The 26,559-nt window shown below is 37.7% G+C and overlaps 1 long non-coding RNA gene across 1 annotated transcript; it reads right to left on the bottom strand.

Moving 5' to 3' along the window:
- On the bottom strand, positions 1 to 24,676 carry LOC127358978 (uncharacterized). The gene is made up of 3 exons (XR_007882574.1): positions 24,622 to 24,676; positions 8,423 to 8,599; positions 1 to 440 (listed from the first exon to the last, which is right to left on the bottom strand). It is a non-coding gene; the product is annotated as an uncharacterized LOC127358978 (long non-coding RNA).
- Positions 24,677 to 26,559: the final 1,883 nt, after the last annotated feature.

Raw genomic sequence — 26,559 nt, forward strand, 5'->3', positions numbered from 1 at the left:
TTGATTGTGTTTCCAGAAGCATACCCAGCGTACCCAACTTTGGTCCAACAATATCAGCAACACTCCTAAACCTAAATTATATCAGAAGCTCTTACAGCTTTTTATTTGCATTTGTAAATAACAAGGCTAACCCGACTAGCCGAAAGAATAGAATTTAATTTTGATATATGTTTAGATGAACTGTTGACATAATTAGGATTTATAGGACCACAGAAGGTCGCCCGCCAAAACAGTTCCAAATAAATATATCATACATGTACCGTTGTACCCTTATTTTTTCAGCAACAAACTCTTTTCAGAAATCAAACAAAAAAGGAGAATCTTTTCTGTGCAAACTATTTGATGAGTGCTGCAATTGCTCAGTCCTGCTCCAGATGAGACGATGGGCTTCTTGTCGTCCAGACTGTTGTTGGTGGTTAAACGGTCATACTTGGCAGAGGCTGCAAGACATGCAGAGAATAGCACATAGCACAAAGTTACATAACAAAGGTTACACTTGGTAATAAAGAGTGTCTCTTTGAAATGTGTATTGAGGCTTGGTGGTTAAACCGGCTGATAAATCTCATTTATTTATGGCAGGTCTCTCCAAACTGCTTTTAGGTGTTGTAAATATTACAGTGGTATCCTTTGGGAGACAGCCTTTGTCCAGAGGAAAAGTTGAAGAAGACAGAAAGACTGTCTTTGTTGATAGGGGATTTCCAAGTGACTTCAATACATTTATTCATAAATCCACATTTCAGGTCGCTGCAATGTCAACAAAGTCAAGTCAGTTTTATGTAACTTGTAGACATCAAAACTTGGACATCTTGACTTACAAATGATCTGTTACTGTTTAAACATGAATTATCAATCAACAACAATCATCATCATCTCATTTTAAGAAAATACCACCAGGTAAAAGCTGGATAGCTGATCAAAGCAGGATGGAACGCCAGACCCTCCAAATGCAAAGAATCCAATCTTACCCACACAGTAACAATGTAACTGAAATGACAGAGGCCTTAAGGCGACACCTGCATTATTAGGTCATCTTAGAGGATCCACAAAATAACATTTTCTTTTAAGGCCTTTATTGTTTCAGTGTAGTATGCTGTGCTTACATGATGCATTTTACTACACAGAATTTTACTTAACCAAGTTATCACAAACCAATTACCGATCAATAACTAATACATCCACAGTAAACCAGTGGCATCATGCCCTTTCAAGTTGGTGGGAAACCTGCTCCAACAGATTTTTAATATCTAGATTTTTTTATAATATGTAGTTGTGATTATTTTAAATTCAGGCCCATCTCTAGGAGTGTGCAATAGCATAGTTTACATACAAATTTATATATATAGATAGATAGCTCTTTTTCAAGAAAGGTTGCAGCATTGTAGAATCTAGTGTGGATGTGTCATTTTTAATACCCATAACAGTGGAATTAATTGACATGAAATGACATCTAAACAGTATTTACCCGAATATTTAGCCCTCAGAATTTTGGCTTGCATGACGCCTCTGCAGTAAACAGAGAGTGGGGGTGGTGTCAGAATTGGCGCTGGAGCTGCCACTATCACAGAGCTATTACAGCAGGGGGTCCATAATGAGTTTCTAGAAAGAAAATGTGAAATAAGTTCGTATGAGAGGATTCAGTTTCGTGGAACTGATCACACCGTTGTGTTAAACAGTAATTATGAATGTGATGATGTTGTCAAGGGTGCAACACGCTGCCATGTGACAAAGCCACCAGTAAACTGCCTGTTGATACTTGTATCGCGTTCCGCTCTGTGCCAGTTTGTTTTTCCCAAGACAACAGTCAAGCTGAAGCACTCAAGCTGAGGCATCACGGTCTAAACAGTCGTTTGTTTTCATACCATTCAGTAACATCAGCGTACACTAAATGACACGACTCATCTTCCACATCATGTGAACACGACAGCCTTCGACCTCTCTGATGAAAGCAAACATAAACTAATCAAAAAGGTGATGAGTTTCGACGACCTTTTTTCCAATTATAGTGCACTCTCTCTTTATTTAACTTTAACTTCTGCCATGTTCACATTGCACATTGTTGCTATTCCCGATGTGCTTTATTTACTGCTGCACAATCCAAAAGGCCCAGTTGTGGAAAATATCTTTTTTTGGTCCTCTGTACACAGAGAAAAATAATGAAGATAACAGACACTGCTTTATTTTCCCAAATTTGTTTAGGTCACTGTCCTTGGAAGTGATGTGCAGAAAGGGGAAGAGAGATAGTCCTTCAGCTATTTCTATTGGAAGTCATTCAACTATTTCTGAGTGATTACTACCCAACAGGAACATAGTAGGAAGCTGTGGGCTCAGAGCCAAAGGCAATACATCTGTCAGCAGCACAAGCTCATTCTGCCACTTGTTCCTCATGTGCAGTACTCTCTTCTGGGTCATGCCGCATTTCACTTGAAACAGGCCTGACATCCGCCTGCAGTTTTCAGTCATTATCAAAACTGTTGTAGATTTGGTTAGTGTATTTTGGCGAAAACATTGTGGGAAATTTGACTATTAAAATGCTAAACAAACAATATCAAGTTTAATATTTTGATGAGGTCTTTTACATGAGGTTTAACTATGGTTGCAAATAGGCGGTCAAGACGGATACATGCACCCACTGAACAATCAAGTCTATCTATCTTTATCTATCCTCACACTGTGCCCTCATCAGCAGTAACAGAATGATCCGACACTCTAATCAAATAAGTCCAGTCAGTCAGGAGGCGGCTAATGAAGAGCAGGAAGAGAGTGGTCAGACAAGGTCAGCCAAAACAAATAAATCGTCATAAATCCAAAGAAATGATCCACATTTTAAAGAATATTTAAATAAATGATAATATAGATAAAAATGTTTTTTCCTGTGCACCCAGGCAGGTTGCCGTATGTATCGCCAAGTTGTACCAGTCAAATGCTTCAGGTGTCAGTGGTAAGCAAGTAGCAGGCTGTGGGCCAAATCCAGGCCTCCAAAAATAATAAAGAAAACATTGACAACATACAGTATAACACTGTGTCTCCACCACACCGCAATGAATGATGCTGGAAAAAACGTAGTTGCTGACCATTTCTTAAGGTCATAGATCGATGGTCATAGGTTAATGTTAGGGCCCTGAATAGGATTAGATTCCAAACAAAGAAGGGGGATTTCTGTTAAAGGCACAACATTTATATGGACAAATATTCCAGAAATCTTCAACGAATAGTCCAAAATTTTGTGAAATACATTGATTCCCTTTTTTGTTGAGAGTTAAACAAGAAGTTTGATACCACTCATGTACATGTACATTAAATATGAAGTTGCAGCCAGTTAGCTTAGCTTAGCACAGAGACTGGAAACAGCCAGCCTGACACTGACACCTACCAGCACCTGTAAACGACAATTCTTGGCTTTATGGTGTTATGTTTGATTATTGGTCTACTATTTCTTGGCCAGGTGCAGTGACTTCCTGGAGTCTCTTCTGGTGGATTTTGCATCAGGCCAGCTGTTTTTCCCTCTTTCCAGTCTTTAAATTATTCTAACCAGCTGCTGACTCTTTTAGCCAGGATCTTGGAGTCTTGCTACCTCTCGCACAAACACCAATATCTGTGACTTTTCTCTTTGTCTTTCTTTTTTGGTGGCTTAACACCCTGAATGTGTCCCCTCATCTCTAATAACATGTAACACGATATTTTTTACGGCAAAAACAGAGACAGACATTGTGTAGAAAGTGTCAGATAGTAGTGAGTTGATTTGATTTGTTTCATCACGTCAACAAGTGGACAGTGGACAGTGAGGGTCATATTAGTCTCAGTCAGAACACATAAAACACACAGAGATGGAAACCTGGCCCTAAACAATGTGATTCCAACTGATTTACTGGCCACCTCACCAGTGACCCCAATTTATTTCCCCATATTTGGCGTCTGCCAGATGTTGATTTTGGACCCTACATCTCACTCTCAGCGAGATAACAAATACTGTATTTCTCAAAATGTCAAACTATTCCTTTAAGGGTTACTGCAAGTTGGCATCTTGGGACCTTCTGTTGTAATTCTGTACCACACTGAATGTATATATCCTTAAAACATCAGTGTCTTGGACTGGAGAGGCCCCTCTTTTCCCAGCAACATTAAAACACTGACTTTAGTTAACAGTGAGCAGTAGTCCCGGACGGGCTATACAATTCCCAGGGTTACATCAATAAATGAGAAAATCAATAAACAGGTTTATAATCCATCATAAGGTCCGGGTAAAACCTAAACGGTATCCTGATGTGAGTCCACCCGCAAGATGATATACATTCACATTTTAGGTGAAGAAGGTGACACACTTGGGTGCAAGGTGGTTTTTGATGTTTGGAGAGGACATAGCATATGTTATTATGTAACAAACGGAAAGTCTTTCAGAGAAAGCAGCATGCAATGTGAGATCAAGTCCAACCTGATTATATGAAATGCACAAGTACAAACATGATATAATGCCACAGGGAAATATCAAATTAAAGGCATAATCGAGACACTTTTTGTCTGTGTGTGTCTCTGTTGTTTGTAATTAGTTTATCCTTAAATTTTACTCTCAAGTAGAAGTATTTCAATATTATCAGTCAAATTGACTTAAAGTATGGGAAGTAAAAGTACCCATTGTGCAGTAAAAAGGTGCTTTGGATTAATATTACTGCTGCAATAATATGTATGTTGCATTTTACTGCTGTATGTTTAAGGCTGAGCTCATTTGAACTACTTTATATACTGTTGGGTAGTTTAATCTACAGCAATGCATCATATTCTATAAGATCATCATATGTTTGTAGTGTGGCTGTCCAGTGAAAAACTGCCCATTTTCCAGCTAAGACGGGTTTAAATGGTTTATTTATCTTAAAACGTAAGAACATTTTCTGGAAAGGGAGGGTGTGAAACAGTGTGATCTAACTAGTAACTACAAGAGTTAGACAAATGTAATGGAGTAAAAAGTTAGAAGTTGCATAAAAATCCAATCAGGTAAGGTAAAGTATCTCAAATTTGTAAAAGTGCTCAATTACATTCCACCATCAGTGGTGGTTTTAAATCTTTTCACACTGGAAAAGTGATCAAATATGCTAAAACGTGTCCAGAGGGTGTCCACTCCTGAAATCTGATTGGCCACCCCGTTATCCTCTCTGCACTGTCTTTCAGAGGCGGGCTATGTCAGGAATGAGGCTGAATAATGCTGCATAAATTGAATATGACGGATATACTTCATGCCCCCCCCCCCTTCATAAGTCAATGCCCAACTTGTGTGTCCTAGTCAATAAAGTCTGGACACTCCCCTGCCTGCATCCATTTTCTTTTACCCATAATCCTTCCTGTTTTGAAGCTGGTTCTGCTGTTCAAGTGACTTACATATCTAATATTTATCTGCTGTTTAGCACTGTTTATTGAAGCACTGTATTCACTGTTGTTTCTAGCAGCTACAGGATAAAACATTTGCTGTTTTCCTGGACTGTGATATTGTATATCATTTATACCAGCTAGACTCTTCCTATCTGTGTAAACGCTGTTGACTTCAGGAACAAAGAGCCAGTGTCCTCATGTAACTCTAAATAAATACACAGGCTGCCATCCAGCTACTTCACTTCTTTACACAGCACTGACCACACCTGCCCTACAGACAGAAATAGAGAGTAATCACTTAAATCACTTAAACTTTCAACTTTCAACATTGTTCTCACAACCTCGAACTTATGCTCGCGTCACAGCAAAAATAGAAAGCACATTAATTCTCCTGACAGGCAGAACAATGTTTCTGACCCTCTCACCTACAGCCTGTAATGTTCGCTGTAATCATCCCTCTGGAAATGAAGCTCTTGACAACGCCAGAATGATTTAAAGTTTGCTTAGAGGCAATTAAGTAGCTCTTGTGGTATTTTAGCTTTATTGATACCATCATGAAGTAAAATTCCTCGTCTTCGTGTCCTCACTTGTCCTCAAGTTTGTCAGCTGTTTGTCATGAAAAGTAACACTGAAAAACACCAAGTGCTTGAATCTTATAAAGGTTATCTGAGATGTTCAATCATTTCATATTAATTCATATTAATTGACATTTACTATCTTCAAATTATTATTATTATTATTATTATTATCATTATTATTATTTTACTATTACAGAATTTTGAATACAGGACTTTTACTTGAGTCCTTCTACACACTGGTATTTCTACTACAATAAAGATCTAAGAAAAGTAGATCTAGTAGTAAAAGATCTGATCTAAATACTTCCACCACTGGGTGTCCCTTTGATTAATATAACACATAATTACTTACTTTATTAGTGGGAGTTTTTCTCTATTGAAGTAAAATTTCTTTAAGGATTTATTCATTTATTTAATGTAATCCTAATGTTTTCAACTATCATCTATGTATAATGTATATGTGTATGTTTAATGTAATGTTCCTGCTACGATCTTAAACCCTACAGCACCATCTAGTGTATACTAGAAGTAATAACTAAATGTTATCATATTTCAGAGCCTTAAGACTGAACTTTTTTCTACACTGTCAGTATCTCATTTTGCAGTGAAGAAATGCCTCACAGTGGGACAATTGGCTCCCCCTTAGTAACTCATCACTGGTAATAATATTACAGTGATAATATTACTTCCCCCAGTAACTAGTAGTGTAACTAATTACTGATTCATTTCATAAAAATTATGAATAATGAATAATTAGTTACAATATTACTTTTACTGATTTAAAATCCAACAATCCAATCAAATCCTTGGATTAAAGTTTGTAATCGTGAAGAAAACTAGCATGGGAGATGGAAAACCTTATATTCAGTGGCTGGAAATATTACAGAAATATTATAGTATATATTACTTTGATTTTAACATAAAAAACTGGATTTAATGGTCATAAGTCTGAATTTTGGGAAGAAGGGACATAATTACTAATTTTGTGGGGAAAAGCAGAAAAGTAATATAATAGTTTTAGAACGAATTACTGTTGTCAGGGAGTAAAGTAATAATATCATTTTTGAAAATAGTAATGAATAATAAATGTTGTGTATTGTGTAAATGTTTTATGTATAAATAGCCTAGTCTTTTATTAGTCCAAACTAAACTTTACTCAACTGGTCAGTAATGGGTTATTTAGCAGCCAGTGTGGAGTTTCCAACTCCCATAAACAAAGGAAGAAATGCAGTAAACAACATTAATGACAATATTAACAATATTAAGTAGCTCTTTTAAAAATTTACTTTCAAAACTAGTGCTACACATTGTGTCAATGTAGGTTAGGTTTATTAATTTGTGGTTACTGAATAGCAGTGGTAAGTCCATTTACCTCATTATTGTACTTTTGAGATACTTGTACTTTACTTGAGTAGTTACATTTTTTGAGGGAAGTATTGTATTTTTTACTCCACTACATTAATTTGACTGCTATACTTACCAGTTAAGCATTAAGATTTCACAAAAAATTAAAGATTAAAGAAAAGTCCAGAGAATAAATACCAATGTGTGAACAGTTCTTCTCTTCTTCTTCCCTCTCCAATGAATCATCTCACAACCCCTCAGATTTATCTGGTGACCCTTTAAACAAACCTGACGACTGAGTACCACTGGACTATATACCTGTACTGTGAATTAAGAAGTTAAAACTAGCTCCATCTCAAACCAGCTACAACAGTAAAATACTGATTGCTACATCAACATTACAATCTAGAAAGAACCTTAATCAGTCACAGGGGACTGTAGGCAGAACAAGTTCTTTTTGTTGTTATATAATACTATTACTTTTACTTTCAAGTAGGATGTTGGATGAGAAATTGTACTTGGAATAGAGTATTTCTACTGTGTGGTATTGGTACTTTCACTTAAGTAATGGAGTATTTCTTCCATATACTCAGCACCTGTTGCCAATCAGCCGTCATATATTTCTAAAAGCAACTTTTTTCTGCTTTCCATTGGTTTTCTTTTTTATACAGAAATAATTTGATATTATGTTTAAGTTGGGGGGGGTGCTGCTTTCCCTTTCTGTGTTGTTTTTTGTTTTGCTTTGTTATATATCAACCCATATGATACAAACTTCATATAAACAAAAACAATAAAAATGGGAGTATTTAAAAATATATATAATATAAGTGCCCTGATTGTGAAAAAAGCCATTTGGTTTGTTCAGTTTACTCCATGAACACATCATTCATCTATTTACACATATTTAATCAGAAATATAAGTGTTTAGCATACAGATTGGGGGTGGAGTGGAACAGACTGCAACAGTGGTTTTTAGAGGTTTCTGTGTACATTAAGTGTTCTGTGAAGAAATGAACTAAAGTAAACTTCATACAGCCACTTCCAAGCGTGCAGGAGGGAAGAAACTCCACCCAAACTGAAAAGATCCACTTTGGGTGGAGTTTCGAACGGTAATAAACTATGCCAGTCTGCAAGTAAATTACCTTTTTCACAGCAAATCTTTTGACTTGCTACACAGCAGCAGCAGAGACACAGGTGTATCTGATCACATTGAAGATGGCTCTGTTCCATTAAAGAGTTCCAGTAAACCCGTCGTTCCCAACCTGGGGGTCGGGACCCCCACTAGGGGAGACCAAAGCTCCACAGTGGGTAGTTTATTTCTGTGAAAAAAAACCAAAAAGATTTTTTCAAGTTTAGATTATTATTTAAGATTGAAACTTTAAGGCCTGAAGACAAGCTATCTTCGCAGATCCTTCACTCTCTCTCTGAAGCCTAATCCCGCATTACAAAAGTACGCAGTTAGCTTGTCTGCCCTGGCTCCCTGTAAAATGTAGAATAGAATTTAAAATCCTCCTCCTCACCTATAAAGCTCTTCATGGTCAGGCCTCTTCATATCTTAAAGAGCTCATAGTACCCTATTACCCCACTAGAACACTACGTTCTCTGAATGCTGGGCTACTTGTGGTTCCTATAGTCTCTAAAAGTAGAACAGGAGCCAGAGCCTTCAGTTACCAAGCTCCTCTCCTGTGGAATCAGCTTCCAGTTGTGGTTCGGGAGGCAGACACCCTCTCCACATTCAAGAGTAGGATTAAGACGTTCCTCTTTGATAAAGCTTATAGTTAGGGCTGGATCAGGTGAGTCCTGAACCATCCCTTAGTTATGCTGCTAGGAAGGATCTGTCCTAGGTTTCTGCCTTTTAACAGGCAGTTTTTCCTTGCCCTTGTCACTAAGTGCTTGCTCATGGTGGTACTGTTGGGTCTCTGTAAATAATGTTATGAAGAGTTCGGTCTAGACCTGCTCTATTTGAAAAGTGTCCTGAGATAACTTCTGTTATGAATTGGTGCTATACAAATAAAATTGAATTGAATTGAATTGAATTAAACAACCAAAGAGCTAATAGAAAATGGCCACGCATCAGAGAGAATAACACACTGAATTTGTCTGAAACAGAGGTATATTAAGTAGTTAAGATTCTTAAAAATTAGAAAAATACATAATACAGACAGAAAATAGTATAAAAAGTGCCTAAAAAATTAGTAAAACTCATCTCTGATCAAAAAAATCTCCTCAAAATTCATCCAAATTTGACACAAATTTATTGTGTTCACAATTAGGGTCCTTTGTACAGTATATTCTGTACTGTTGTACTATTGTATCCATAAAATATATCACTTAGTGAGGGGTGGTCAGTTTACTCAATGATAGAAAAAGGGGTCCTTTAAAGAAAAAGGCTGGGAATCATTGCAGTGAGCCATCCCATCGAGCCAACATGACTGGTAAGTAATAATAATGTTCTTTACGCCTGTGCTTTTCCTGCTGTGAGGGTCAAAAGATCCGGTGTAAAAAAAAGGCCTATAATTGCAGCAGCTGCAGATTGTCAGACATAGTAGTTTTACTTTCTATGTCCAGCAGGTGGCAGGGTTGCTGCAAAGTTGGACAAATTCACACAGCAGAGAAGGTTAACTGAGTTCATAAACAGTGAGGTATTTTGGGGGCAATATCTAGCAGCTCTACTGACACATTATGGAAGCAAATGGTGGCATTCAACTCTTTTTTTAAATTCTGTCCTGCAGTGTTTTCTGTCCAACTGGAGAAATGCATGTAAAGACAATGAAGGCACACCAATGAGAGCGAGAGAGCTGTTACAGTTGTTTTCTGTCATTCTGAATTAAATGTGGACAGCATTACAAAAATACATTTAATTTGATTGCCCAATCCTAAAGAAAGGACCAGCCAAATATCCTTATAGTGAAAGTGAGTCATTCTCACAGGGATAGATTAACAACTCACGCATATTGCACTGCTCACTGCACTCCTGCATGCAGCTGACTCATAATCCTATTAGTTAGTCCATTTCCTGTTTATATTCCTGTCTGCGGCCAAAGTACAGCACAGTCACCTTGGTGCTGAGTTCATATGCTGCCACGGCAACTGCAGCATCGGCAGGATGTTGCCTTATTTCCAGGCTGTGTTTACTGGACGAGTCACACCGAGACACTTTTGTTTTAGTTGGATGTGCAACGCTTGATTTATTTTTGGGTTTTGTCAAAGTTTGCACGATAGTTTGAGTAGTTTTTGAATATATGTGATGTTCAACGATTAGTTGTGACAGTAACTCTATTACTACTGGCTGATAATTAGCTGTCAGCTGCAGCTTCTCTCTTACAGTAATGTGAACACACTGCACTGAGTGGAGCCTTTCCATGTTCGCAGTGGCGGTCCTTCCTACAGGCGACATAGGTGCTTGCCTAGGGCGCCACCTAGTGAGGGGCGCCAAATATGCAGCGAGAAAAAAATTATAATTAAAATTATAATGTCTACTTATTTTTTCAACAGTTTTTGCCATCCCTCTATCTGCAACAATACTTTGACATAAAAAATAAATTAAATTTAAGTAAAAGAAATGACAATTCTGACTGTTACACGTCACGGTCACAACATGCTAGCCTGCACACTGATGCGCAGTCGGTCGGTCGGCTGTGTGTCGACGGGTTACCATGGTTACAGCTACAGTCCACAGAAAATGAAACGGCTAAAGCCATCTGGGGCGCACTTTCGAAAGCGCAGAAAAGAAGAGCGGGAGAAAGGTGCAAAAGAGTAAGGTACGTAATTTTGATTATATATTTATTAAATTCACCGACAACATTAACATTAAGTAGCAATGAGGGTGTGTGACGTCCCGCTGCGTTCGGCTAGGTTTGGTCGTTATTAACATGCAGTCGGCCCAATATTTTCATAATAAGACTGTCATAAGTCATAAGACCGACATTTTTACCTCTTTGTTTGGTTGGTGGTAAGATTTCCTACGAGGAGGTTATTGATGACTTTGCGGCAAGGAAGGCCAGAAAGATCGCATTGTGAATGAAGTGTGATATTAGTGTGAAGTAGAATATATTATTCTGTTCACTTGGGGTGAATTTGAACATTATTTGTTTATTTTGTATATTGTATTTTGATTAATAGGTTATATGAATCACATTTTACAGTATCTAATTTTGCACACAATGTTTTATTGTTAAAGTTTTTGTTTTGACTCTTTAGTGTGCACTACTGTTAAAAATATGTTTAAAAGTTTATTTTTTGCATATTTATTATTGAACAGGTTTATTCTTTTGCACATATTGTTATATTGTTTGTATTATAATTGTTTAAATAAATGTGCAATTCTTTGGACATGAGTTCTTTTCTCGTGGGGATGGGGCGCTATCGGTAAAGCTCGCCCAGGGCACCAAATGGTCTAGGACCACCCCTGCATGTTCGGCTAAACTGGCCTATTTGGACAGACTGTAGGAATTCTTAAGTCCAGCTGGTATAGTATTAATTAGAGAGTTATACCACATTCAGTTTGTAACAGCAGTAATCAGAAAATAAACAGTATGACGATGATGTTGCAACTTGGAAAGCAATTTGTTAAACTCATTGGCTCACCACACCTCAGTAAACAGAACAAGCTGCAGTAACGTTAAGTGTCAACAGACAGATAGATTTTGACTATGAATATACTGTAACATATGGTTTGGATTTTTGTGGTCCTTGAATGCTGCCATCGGTGGATTAGCAATGTTTGTGGCAGCAGTTTCTGATGCCAGACATTTTTTCAGTCTGTTTTTACTCTCTCTTCCTCTCTGTCTCTCTCTGTCCTGAAGAGGGCGCACACTGGCTTCATATGAGCTCATGCAAAACTGAGAGGAAACAGGGGAAACACTTGATTTTCCTTCCTGTCACGAGTGCCTGACTCACTCATCTGTGTGGTCAGTGAAAGTGAGTCATGCTGGGAATCCTTCCAAAATGGTTTGTGTGTGTGTGTGTGTGTGTGTGTGTGTGTGTGTGTGTGTGTGTGTGTGTGTGTGTTTTTTCATGATATTTTCCACCTGTATGAGGTCAGCGAATGTGAGGAAAGGCTTTCAGTTCAGATTAGATGGTATTATTTGACAGGACGCACTGATCCCAACGCAGACAGACCACTACTAGACAGTCAGACAGACAGATTAACTATAACCTCTCCTCCAGACGCGCACACACCCACATACACACAAATGACTGGGGTCAGATTATATCTGCACCTTGACCTACAGTGTAGTTTCATGTGCTGGCAGTAGACGGTGTGGTGGCAGGTTGAATGTGCCTTTCTCTATCCAGCTGCAGTGTGCTGTGTCACAAAACATCCAGCTGTGTACTACAACACATTGTATAATCATTTAATCTCCAAACATTACATTTCATTACAAACTTCACCAGTTGTGTAGTCTGTCATTCTGGACCAGAATCAATAAGAATAAAGCCTGAAATACATACTATAAACAGTAACATATGATTGTATGTTAACAGTTCATTTTACAGGCCCATTATTTTCTAATATTTTCTTTGGATGTTTCCTGGAAAGAACTATGAAATTAAGTACTAATTGATTTTATTAACAGTTATTGGAATTTCCCATAAAAGAAACCTCCATTTGTGCCCAAATGAACATCGTGATTTGCCACCAAGGCCTGAGGAGATGAGGTTTGCAGAATCAGTGACTTCTCACTTCTTAAAATCCATTTTCTATGGACTTGCCTTCATGTGATGTTGTCTGTTTACTGCATGTTGTACTGTTTACTGCATTTTAGTAATTTTGTTAGATATTGTACTTTTATTTATTTATAATTATTTTCATTTTAGTTTTATGGCTTTTATTCTGCTCCTCTAATTGTATTTTGGTATTTATTATTTTTATATTTAATCATAGTTTGTGAATCACAGCTATTATTTTTGCTTTGTCTGTAAACTCTGTTTTTAAAAGGTGCTATATAAATAAAGTTGTTACCGTTATTCATTAATTTATTATTCACATATTATTGGAAACTTTATTGGCTACTCCATATTTGCTCAACTGTATGCTTGCCTACAAAATTTCCCATTTTTCCACATTCAGCATACTTGACACTAACAATTAAATTGAACGTGTGCTAACACTGTCTCCATTTCCCCTATAATTTGTACCAAATGACACAGTTCTTTCCAAAAAAGACTTCCTATGAATTTGCAGTTAAATGTCCCTTCTTTTAGATGGTGGAAGCTAATTATAGTTAACTATGGGACCTGTAAAATGTCCAAATTGGACTGAAAGACTTTTATTGTAAAATGTAAAAGTCCAGTGTGTAACATTTAGGTGGATCTATTGGCAGAAATGGGATATAATAAGAAAACAAATTAGCATATTTCTCAAAATGTCAAGTCAAAAGTAAAGCAGGGATCTGGTGTCTTGTCTTACAAAACTGGGGCAGAAATAAATGAGTGGAAACCGATATCGGGATGTTTTGGATGTAGAAGTGAAGCTGGCAAACTTCTGGTTTTCATATTAGTGTACATGGTCAACACAGGTGACCAAACATCCAGATATGACTCATGGATTGCTTCAGTCATCCAAACTGTCATGCATTTATCACACACACCAACCTGCAATCATCCCACATAGCGGACGGACTACCACGTACCACATTATAAGGAGGACTATCACTGGTTTACAGTATATGACAGCTTCCAAGAAGGTTTGTCTTCATCACTACCACCCACAGACAAACAGTTATATAATATTAAAAAAAAACACAAAGCAATGAAAAAGAGAATAGAACACAGAGTTGTGTGCAGTGTTGATCATTACAAAGTGTAGAACTTTCCAGCAGGTGTAACTATTGCTTTATATATATATATTAAAAGTGGTAGATGTTATGATTATGTTCTGGGGTATTTGAGGAAATAAGTGTGTACATTTACCACCTTATTCCGAATGCAGGCATATTTAGTATAGTTATATTTCATATGTGATATAATCATACCAGGTTACAGGTTTGTTTTATTATCATTCCTGGTCTCCAGACTGTGTGTCTGTGTATACATAATTAGTCACAGTGCGCAGGTGGCTCAACTTTAGTTTGCATTTTCATTCAATTGATGGTCAGGACTGGTACACCTTGCCGGTAAGTGACTATAAACTAGCATTGCTACTAATTCAAATCAAGAATTAATCACATGAATGATTGTATAATTTCATTGGTTAATTCTGGGTTTTGTGTTTGTGTTTTCGTTGCAGGTTTACAACCTAACTAACTAACTAACTAACTATCTAGCTCATTAACGTCACTAATTATCAAGCTGACAGGCTAACGTAGTTGTAGCAGTCAGGCTACCTAGTGTGTGGATGCTTATTGTGTATGTGTGCGCAATAAAAATTCATAAAGTGACTCGAGTTGTATCAGCCGTCCTGAAACCCTTCCAGAGGGGAGTTTATTGAGCTATAGCAGGTAGCTCAGTAAAAGACTGGACACAAAGGAAGATTTCGTTTGAATCCAATCAGCCATGAATTTAATTGAAGGTGATGATTCACTAAGACAGACAGTTTCTTAGTGAGTCTGCAAGGATAGCAGTATCAAAATCATTTTTATCACTTATTCTAGTGTTAATTAAGCCTCTTTCTTGCTCAGTTTTTGATAATTGCTTACAACGTTTCATGCCTAAATGTAAAAAAAAAAAACATTTAATACATTTTGCATCCCATTTAATGAATGTTAGATTCTGTTCCTTCCTAATCACAGTACTGCCTTCACTGATCTGTTGGGATGCTGCGCCGGCAATGTGAGGTTATTTCATCTTATGTAACCACATGCAGATGTTCAGAGAGCACCATGGGTTCTGCATCTGAGACACACTGCAGTGCTTCTGTCTTATCAGGCTGGACAAGTCCCCTAAACACACACATTTAGAACAAAACCTCTCCACTGAAACCAGACTAATGACATGTGTCTGTGTCTGGACTGTAAGTTAATTACAAAACTTTACTAAACCATAAACTTTGTTCTTCTCACCCTTCTCAGTGGTGTCAGCAGCCACCTCTGGAAAACATGAGGGGTGTGTGTACAGGTGTTGTGAGCTGGATATAGGAAATAGCTTGAAGATCAAAAGCTAATTATATTTTTATCATCGCAAGTCATAGATGCAGAATTTAAGCAAAGTCCTGCTTAATATGGAACACTTATAAAGACCCTGCCACACTTGGATTCTATCCTAAATAGAAATCATTTGTAAAACAAACAAAACAAAGCATCAAAAGTAAGATTTTACATAGATATTCCAGACAGACTTGTGCAAATTGCACAAATGTTTTTTGCAATATCTGAATATACAAACAGCTGTCTTCTAAAATTAAGAATTTCAAATCTGAAAAGTCTGAAACTGTGCTGGTGGGTGGCCCCGCCCCCTTGCAGCACCATGCTAATTGTTTGGAGTATGAATTTGACAGGTAGCCAATTCTTACATATTGCACCTTTAATGTCAGATATATATGATGGCCTGTATGTTGTACTTAATGCCTATAGAGATCGGGGTTATGTTAGTGGGCCAAGTGTCCTGAGAGTTAAGAGGATATACACCAGCTAAGAGATACTCTCATGATATGTTCAGTATTAGACCTTCTCTCACACGCTGCTTTGATGGATTAAGGTCCAGTTAACTGCAGAGTCAGAGACCTGCCACAAAGACAAACCTGATGATACCTTGCAGGGTGAGCTGTCTGGTTTAAAACTACCAAACTACCAGTATGTTATTAACAAAGATATGTTTAGATGTCCAGATTAACTAGTTAATCAACTGGATACGATATATAAATCCCTGTTTATATATCTGTCTGAGGATGAAACGGGCTTGTGGGTGACATGGTTGAGATGGTAAGGCAGAGACGTGCAGATAGAAAGCAGGTTTGTAAAGGATCCTGGATAAGACCATTAGAGCTGCCCTACAGCTGAGAGGACAGAGGATCATTGAGGTTAAAAGTTTCCCAGAAAGATCCCCCTGCTGTGACGCTGAAGGAGTCTGACATCCAACCAACAGCTTAACAAATTCACCCACAGCACCATGGCTACAGTTAGCTTTCGCTTTGGTTTATTTGTAGATATGACAGAGGGTTCTTGGCGATCACTCCCTTCAAAAACAAAATGACAAATGTGTCAGTTTAACCTAAAAGACCTATGAAGACTGGAGCTATGTGGCAAATTGCATTGATACAGTGTAGAAAAAAGTTTTGAGGAGCCCAAAAACTGAGGGGAGAAAACTCTTCTCATACCCATAGATAACTACATAAAACCACCAGATTGGACTCCTATGTTCTCATGGGAATGGGGGTGATAAGTGGCTGTGAATGGAACAAGGTCATACTGAGAGTAAGGTGAATTTTCTTAAGAATTTACATTTGCAGAAGTGACTTGTTGCAACACTGGGAACTTGGCTTAGCAACTATGGAGAAACATTTAGAGAGATGACGTTCAGTTAGGTCAGTTTGTTACTAAAGAAACTGTCCAATCAGAATCATCACTCATTTCAGCATTAAAGCTATCAGATTTTGTGTAGAATCACTACATGACTTCACACACTTTCCGATGTAGCTCAGAACAATACAACTCTTTTGTAATGAATCAGATTGATTTGGGGATTTGTTCCTCTGACGCAGGGAGCGGCCACAATCTGGAGGTCAAGTTAGGTATCAGGTATTGTGGCGTCAGACATGAGAAATTAAATTGTGTGTTTGGGACAAGCAGTTCTCATCTGTAATCCATCAGGCAAAGTTCAAATTTGAAAAAAATTTTGACCTCTGAACAACAAATGCAGTTTAATCTCAGTGTGACAAAGTGTTTCACACATCATATCTCATATTTGCCATTTTATCCTTCTTTAAATCATCAAATCTTTAAATTTCTGTCAATAACATTTCAGGGACACTTGTAGTCAGCTCATCACACAGTTGATTTTAGATTTTCTTGGATTCTTGTTATACTTATATAACTTCCTTCTGTTGTAATCTGGTTTAAATTCACATTTTGATTTATCTTGAACCCTTGTGGGGCACATTATCTACAACCATAATACCCAACCAGGGGTATCTGTAGTATCACAGAGACTAGGCCTATAGAGACAGACTGTAGAGTAGACTTTAGTAGTTTTAATTAGCTAACTAATTTGAAACATTTGTGATGAGAGTGTGTGACATCTAGTTAGCAATCAAGCAGAGAAGTCGTAAGTAATTAGCCAAAATTAACTAATAAATAGTTCAAACTAAAAGTAATTTATAAACAATGTTGAAATAGTTAGCTAAATGTAATTCAGAAAAAAAGTGGGTCTAATGGATAACCTAAATGGTTGTAAGCTAAATGTACTGGTTTAAATACAGAGCTAAAAGTGATTTCAAACAGTCATAATAGTTAACTAAAAGTAATGGATAAATGGTTGGAACATCCAGTTCTAACACTCTGTGGTACCAGTATTTATTGTAACAATTTCCATTTCTTTATAGGTTCAGTAAGTTTTTTAAAACATCCAGTTTAAATGAAAATGAACACATTTGGAACATGACGGTATATATGAGTTAATCTGATAGGGCTGTGGAAGTTTCCCAGATAAAAAACACTGTTTCTTTTCGATTTCCTGTTTGAATTGTAGATGTTTCCCACCAGAGCCTTTCTGGGTTTGGATGGATAAAACCAGAAACTTCATGGCAATCATAACTACCATACATCACCTTGTCTGGTTGTGTTTTATGCATTGCATGTGTCCTCCTAACAGGACAAGGCTTGGGTATTTGGGAGCCCAGTGAACTATAGTTCAAACGGGTTTAGCAACTGGTATTTCAAAAACCAATTACAGCAATCTCAAAATAAAGAAGTTGGTTACTGTCATTCAATGCTTCCTAAGTTTCTCAAGACAACAAGAGACTGAGAAATAAAGTTTGAAGAACTGATTACCTCGGGGTAAACAGGGTCATATGACTGGGGCTTATTGAAATGTTGAAATGTATTTAATGCTCGTCAGCTATGTAGACTTGTTATTTGTAATGTTATAACAGTAAGATAGGCAGGCAGGAAATGCTTGATTTCCCTGTAGCACTATATTGCATATGTCCAACCAGTTAGAAAGGAGTGACCCCTTGACTAAGACACTCACAGCTTGAAGCTCCTGTCACTCTACACTTGCATAAGGTCATTAACGAAAAGCCTGAAGTGTAAACAGCGAGCCTTTGTTGATACACAGCACAACCGGGTGGCACGATTGGCTCAATGAGTTCGTTGGACCTGTGACATAAGGCAGCTCACTGCCAATCTGCCTCAGCCCAGAGTGCTCCTCACCCTCCTCTGTATTTATAGATTGGGTTAGAGAACAAACTTGGCAGCTCCAGGGACAGGAAATGTTAAATTCCTCTCTAACACCACTGTGCAGGTTTGGATAACGGTGATTTTTGTATCCGTTAAATAAAACCTGAACTGAACTTTTGTGTGAAAAGTGTGTGCGTGTTTGCTTAGTTTTGTTTAGTTTCCAGCTGTTATTAAACCATGTGGGGAAAATAAATAAAACAATACAAAGGAGGAGCAATAACGTAGAAAATGTGGAGTTGTATATTGCATGATAATTGCATCCAATATGCAATACAGCAAAAATACTGAATATATGTATATGCATAGATTTGATAGTGTTTTACCGCAAAAATGTTTAAACTGTAGAAAAAACTAAATTTTAAGTTGGTTTGCTTAAGAAGTGTTCTAAATTTTATAATTATACTGTGCAGTTTTCATTTTTCAAGCTGTTTACTGCCTGGTATTAAGTGAAATGTGCATCCTTTGATTATGCTAACATTAATCTCTTATCTAATAAATGTTTACATTTCTACATACATTGTGTTTTGAAACCTTCTGGTGTAATTTTACAATTGATGTTGCTACGATTTTATTGTGAAAATGTTATACTCCCCTTAGCTTTGAACGTATAGCTCATATAATCCATGGACTTGTCCTCCTCATGCACTTTGCCACTAGAATACAACACAGAGATACAAACACAATAGCTTGAGGCCACTCAGAATCAATGAACTCTTTGTGCACTGAGGAAAAGTCATCTCGTCCGTCTGGGTCACCAACAGAGGTAAATTCAGTTCATTCCAGTGTTTTTCCTCTCACTGAGTAAACAGTGGGTCCTGTCCAGACACACATTTTAGCTTTTTTTGCTTTAGTCTACACTCACTTTGACTCACAGGCTAGACAATCCGATGATCCTCCTAGGGCAGCAGCACTTTTCCAGTATCTCTTTTCTTTGTCTTGTTTCATGAAAAGCACTAGTGATAAATGTGCAGCCTGCAATATCTTTGACTTGTCTCAGAGATGGAGATAATACACACAAATATGTCAAATATGCAATCTCTGGAGGCATAAATATGAGACTTTTATTTTGGCATTTCTCCACACTGGTGCAGTATACTTGATATAAAGTGTTTTTTTATTCATCAGGGGCACAACACTTTAATGTAACATATTTTAATTATAGCTTACGGCTCTAAATACCTTTATTTTGAAAACCGGAAGTAAATACGCTGTTTCTCCGCATTTACCATAATGCTGAGAATACTTGTACACTCTAAATTTAAGTGCGGCTGATTTGACCACGGAGATCGGACTCACGGCTGGATTGACCGCAGTCTACTAGCCTACTGTTTCTTCTCCACAGCACCGTCCTGTAAATGACAACATCCGGTCTCAGAATATGAAAAAACAGGCCTTTTTTCCGTTTCTGTTTTCTAGTGATTTTATTTTTTGTTATATGAAAAAGAAAATGAAAATCGAATATTTTTTTTAATTTCGCTCATCCCTTTTTGACCATGAAAAAGAAAAACGCCTTGTATTTCAATTTGAATTTTTGTATTTTAAAACGAAAATCAAATAACCACTCGTTTTCTGTTTTTTAATACCCGTTTCTGAAAGGAAAATCCAATGACCAAAACATACACGGACCCATTTGTGACTTTGCTTGGTCAAAGTAAAAGTAACCAGAAAACATGAGTCAGAGTCAACATCAGTTTTGGGGTTTTTTAACAATGAGTCACATGGTTACCGGTATGTATATGTAAGTAGTAACAGCAAGGGCTCATAGTGACAAGGAATTACCACCCGACTTTAGTGTCTTTCAGCTCCTTGTTTTGGTTTTACGACCTGCATCAATAGTTGAGCATTTATTACCTAAGAGTCAGATAGGAGTTGTTTCAGACCAAAGCAGGGCTAAAAGTGTGTGATACACATTTACACGGTCCACTGTGGCAATGTCATGTTTTGCCACATCTAGGCGTGGCAGCGTAAGTTCAACACATTCTCATTTTGCATCAAGTTAGCAGTAACAAATATGCATCATCCAGTTATACTTTTAAAATACAGCTTGCTGAGGTCAGAATTTGGTTAGGTTTAGGCACCAAAACTACTTGGTAAAGGTTTAAGTAAAGATTGTAAGTTACATTACGTACTTGACGTGAGTTAAATAGGCTATGTTACACAAGTTAGTTTACACATAAAACTTCGATTTCACAAGAGAATCAGAAAGTGGTTTCCTAGGTGAAAGTCATGTGATTGTTTGATCCATCTATCCACCTCATCCTCCATCTTATGCAAACTTTGTTGCGCTTTATAATGCACCTTCATACACGCAGGTCATTTTCATATCTAGACATCTAAACTTGATTATTACACACTCTGGCATGAGACTGGGCTGCATTATTACACATTAGTCAGGTGGAAACACATTTCCAAATAAATGCTAAATGTTTCGCCACGTCTACATAGGCAACAATTTGCTAAAATTTATAGAAAATTTATATGGTCATAATATGTTGTGTTTATGGCCAAAAACTCAATTACTGTATTACTACTTTAAAGTTAGATAGACGTTTGGTGCAAACGTGCTGAAGAATCATAAAGGTCGCACAGACTTAACAAGTAACAAAGGAGACTTTGAGACCTGTACATACAGACAGTCCTGAGAAGACCTCAAAATGGACAGAATTATTATTTCTAAAGTTATTTTTGTTTATTGCCTTTATTTGATAGATACAGCTGAAGATAGACAGGAAAGGGGAGTAGAGAGAGGGGACAACATGCAGCAAAGGGCTGCAGGTCAGATTTGAACCCTGGGCCGCTGCAGCAAGGACTCAGCCTTGGTACATGGGTTGCGAGCTCTACCCACTGAGCTAAAGGGGCACCCTTTTATTTCTAAATAAATATTTTTGGGTGTACTATGGCTATACAGGAGCTTTAACCAATCAGATTATTCCTGCAAAAAGGCTTTAACCTAATTATTCCTGCCTCTTCAGCTAAACAAAACCAGTTCCTAACTGTTACTCTGAATAGCATCATCAACTATCCCCTCAGAAAGTCCCTGGATGATATCGCACACTAAATACTTCTTTTAGAAAAAAACACAATGACACAGTAACATGTTAGCAATGGCCAAAGTGTCTACAATTGCCAGGTGAGTTGTCAAAAGTCAAACTTTTGGCAAGGTGGCATACATGAGAAATGTGTGTGTGTACATTATTACCATGTATTTTGAAACCCTGAATGTTTGCATCCTCTTTTCTCAGTGCTCTGACTTCAGAGAGGAAGAAATAGACCTATCAACATGTAGGTGTCACACAATTTCATCTCCACTGCTGCTTTTAGTTCCCTCCCCACCACTGGTATTACTCCGCCTTTTTTTTTCTCTCTCTGTCATGCCTTGGACTACGTGAGCCTTCACACATCACTCTCTCAATTATTCATGTAGAGGGGGAGGAAAAAGGAGGAGAAGGGGGTAAAAGAAGGAGGGATGAGAAGCAGACGAGTTCAGGTGGACGTGACTTTGCTCACGCTGAACAAACGCCATCTTTTCTTCTGGCTAAACTTTCCACATTTTTTCTAAATTCTCCCCATCTTTTCCCCTTGTAACTTTCTTTGCCTCATCTTTTCTCTCTCACCCTTTCCTTTTTCCTTTCCCTTCCTTTTCTTCTAACTTCTTCTAACCATCTCCCTCTCTTCACTTTATCTGATCTGTCCTTGTGTTGTCCTTAACTTTCATTTTCCTTCTTTTCCTTTGTTCATCTCCTTTCTAACCCGATCTTCTCTCCTGTATCTCCTCCTCCTCTCCTCTCCCCTCTTTCCTAATGTTGCCTTGTTTGCAGCCCGGGACTATCCTATTAGCCTGCTATCTCTAACCCATTAAATTGGCAAGAACCTAGGAAGAGTCAGGATCAATATAAGAGGAAGTGAGCCACTGGTGTCTAATAACGTCAAGAGCACTCTGTAGCCACATTGGCAACTTTCCTTCTTTAGAGCTTTAGCTCTTTGTCAACCCAGCGACTAATCTGGTGTCTATTTGGGCCCAAAGGGAATTATGTTAATGTGTCTAGCTGTTGGCACCTAAATCTGACCTACCTGATTGTCTAATGTAGATGACATTAAGGGGTGATCACAGCAGCCCTCCACAGAAACTTGTTTAGGGCTTGGATATCAACACACAGGCGATGAGAAATCACACACACACACACACACACACACACACACACACACACACACATCAGCAGCAGTCTTGCACCAGTGATGGGGATGTTACTCAGAATAAGTAATGATTTACTAACTACTGATTATATTCACTTGAGTTGCAATGGCATTAATTTATGTATTTCCTCCCAGTTAAAAGTAAAGCAAAACAAATTACTTCTTACTTAAGTTCTAATGCCTGTTTATTTGAAATTCTCTCTGGTGGGGGCGTCCTGGGCTCTCTGTGGTATGAAACACATTCCATGTAACCACAACATCCTGGTTTCAAATCCAGACAGGGACATTTGTCGCCTCTCTCTCTGTCAACATACTTCCTTTTATTATCTTGATGCACACTATCCAATAAAGGCAGTAATGCCAACAACAAATACAATTCTCCTACAGATTTAAAACCTTCAAATGTTTTAACAGAAAAATACATCCCAGTGCAGATCCCTAAAGGGAGAGTATCAACCTTTGATTACTGGTGCCTGATATTTCAGTTATATTATAATTCGTAGCTTTCCAGCTTGTAACAGCTAGGAGACAGACCTCTAACCATGTGCTCTGACAGAAAGCAAAGCAAATTTTCACCTTGCATTATTCATCATATGAATTTGACTGCTGCACCATCCGTGCAGTCTGTTTATTTGCTCCAAACAGCCAATGTACCGACTTGCTAGCTGATGGGGACTTGACACTTAAGTCGCACACACAGAGACTTCAGACTCGACTCAGACTCGTGTTTTGGGACTCGTGAACAGTCATTGTTTTCTTTTTTGGCGTATTAATATTGAGGAAACTCTGAAACGTCTGACGAGCTTAATGTGATTCCTTCCTTTTTTTCATGGTAACCATATTACGCATTGGGTGCGCACCTCGCGGCCTCACGCACTAGTACCTCGGATGGCAACTATGGCGACCGGCGGCACACCTGCAGCTGCTGCTGTACCATTTGTGATTACATTTGGTTATAAAAATTTCTAACTAATATGATGTAAATAATGTAATTAAATATAATCTAAATAATGTAATCAGAAATGAAAATATGTGCAAGGGTGTGTGTATGTGTGTGTGTGTGTCAGGCTAAGTCCTGGTGGTGGGGGGAGTGGTCAAGTTGAGTTCTGGTTCAGGAGTCTAATGGCCTGAGGAAATAGCAATATTTTCATGTTACCCTGAGTTAGTCTATATCTTTTTTTTAGCAACCCTCTCTATAATCAGAAATAAAAGATTGTTATATGGCCTGCAACATTAGTTTAGATCCAGGTCTTCTCTCAGAAACATGTGGTTCCAGATGTGTTTTGCTACACATAAAAATGTTAGCTATATCATCCAGATCGTAATACTATAATTGACAGCCTAACTTTCCATGTTGTTCATCTACAGGTTTTCTGAATTCAACAGAGCAAAAAAAGTGGCCAGTGGCAGTGCAGAGGGACAGAGCAGCCTTGACTCTTTCTTAACAAAACCAGGTGTGCAGCCAGGGCCATCCCAGGCAGAAGGACATTACTGAATCCATAATACAGGATCTCATCAACTAATCAGTACTGATACTGTATGCTAATAGATAAAGGAGTGATAATAATACAGTAAATGCTTTGAAGAAGCCACTGAGGTTGCCACTTGGTCTAAACACACTCAGCAATCAGATAGATTACCGGCAACATAGAGATGAGGGTCATCCACATAGAAGTGGAGATTGACAATACAAATAAATTGAATAATAGTAGTTTGTTGACTGAGTACAGATCCTTGTGGGACACCATACCTAACCATATGAGAGATTAACTATAATCTAGCTAGCACCGTTTACCTAACAGTTTACCTACCTGTTGTGCCTCATATCTCCTCCCTTTAATCTCCATCAACGCCACATCTTCAAAAGACCATGGTTTTGAACGGATGTTTGCCTAATGCTTTTTTGTTGCTAAATATTGTTGTGACTTCCTGTTTTGTAGCTGCTAGCCTCATGAAAGACATACCTATACAACAAACCCACAACTAAAGGTAATAAGGTTTCAGCATTCCTTTAGGACTCAACACAGACTGCCCATGTAGAACAAATGTATTTACTTATTAGAATTTATTTTAAAAGGAGTGCATACATTGTATGATAACATATGATAAGATCTGTGTGTTTAAGTGACACAAAAGAGGCAGAGGTTTTATATTCTGACATAAAATGAAACTAAAAGCTGGTCACAATCCACTCAAAACAAAACCCTATTCTATCTAATGTCTAAAACTGAAAGACAAAAAGAAAGAAAGAAAGAAAGAAAGTAAGAAAAACTTTTATTTATCACTTTTGTACATTTTTTGATTGCAATTCTGCTGTCATTTTGCACAGTTAAATATGATGTTACTTTAACTTACTTATGTTACTTTTGTTTTTATTGTATTTCCTTTTTCTATATTATTTAACTTTATTAGAAATAAAATATTACTCAAGCATTGGATGTCGAGATGCATTCTACCAATGCAATGTGACATGAAACAAAACATTAGGAAGATTCACAACAGTAAAACAATTTTTTGAACGATGATGGAACTGTGCAGAGGATCACGTAAAAGGGCTTTTATTTCAGCACCAGTGTAATCAGGGATAACACATGGTCTATTTAATCTGCTCTGTTCCATTCAAGGCCTGCTGAATGACTTATCCTCTCCATTGAGCGCAAAATCTCCCCATCAATGGCCTCTGCACAAAGAGAGAGGGATGAGTTTTCACTCCACCGCACAAATAATGGAGGTAGTGCATTCTTTACAAAACAGAAAAAATGCAAGGTCAACTTGAGCATATACAGTTTCAATGTAAACACTGCTTCATAGTCATATACGTAATAGACTTTCACAGCTCAGGGACTGTAGACCAGGGCAGGATGGTTGAGCTTTTTGGATTTTCCTTGTAGTATTTATTTTGTTTAATTGTGTGCTTTCTGACAATCAGAATCAGAATCAGCATTGGCAACATTTATTTAATGTTATCATTTAAGTTTGGCCCCTTTGGCAACAAAATAAAATGAATTGTTAAAGAAATATGCACTTACAAATACATTTTTTAAAGAAGAAATACCAACACAAAAACAACTATCTTCAATCATGACCGCTTTGTCCATTTACAGATTGACATTTTTCTATTGATCAAACCAGTCTGTTAGAAAGGATAGCTCAGCATCCCTCTTTGGAGGGCAGTAGGTCTTTAAAGATGGGTTTTCCACGGGTTTGACCCAGTAAATTTCCACTCACAAGCCAGATAGGAATGTGTGACCTTGCTGTGTCCCTACAAGGAAACGGGCATGTTTCACAAAGACTTAGTGATCATGTGATTATTGATGTCTAGCAGTCATAAAGACATAAATGTGTATTTACTGGCAGTGATGCAATGCAGGTAAGAAGATATCTATCTATGTAGGCCAATAGTTCCCAAGCCTTCGTAGACCTTTGTTGGCGGACGTGTGTGAAACTCCCCTTCATCAATACCACCCATCCTGGTCCAGACATGTTCAGTTGAATATAATAAACTGGATATTACTGACATAAAAGTAGATATTGTTAAAATATTTCTCCATACAATTGAACCGTTTAACTTAATGCACTCTTAATTGTGACATTGTATTCTCTGTCTGTGGATTTATTAATTTTATCAAGTTCAAATTAGTTTAGCTGCTCACATGTTTTCAATGTATCCCTGGCAACTGCAGATGTTCCCTGGGGTACAAATAGCCGTGGTTGGGAATCAATTTTTCTGTCCGTATGGGTCAAAGAGT

The sequence above is a fragment of the Dicentrarchus labrax genome, unplaced genomic scaffold (genome assembly GCF_905237075.1).
Source record: "Dicentrarchus labrax unplaced genomic scaffold, dlabrax2021, whole genome shotgun sequence".
Lineage (NCBI taxonomy): Eukaryota > Metazoa > Chordata > Actinopteri > Moronidae > Dicentrarchus > Dicentrarchus labrax.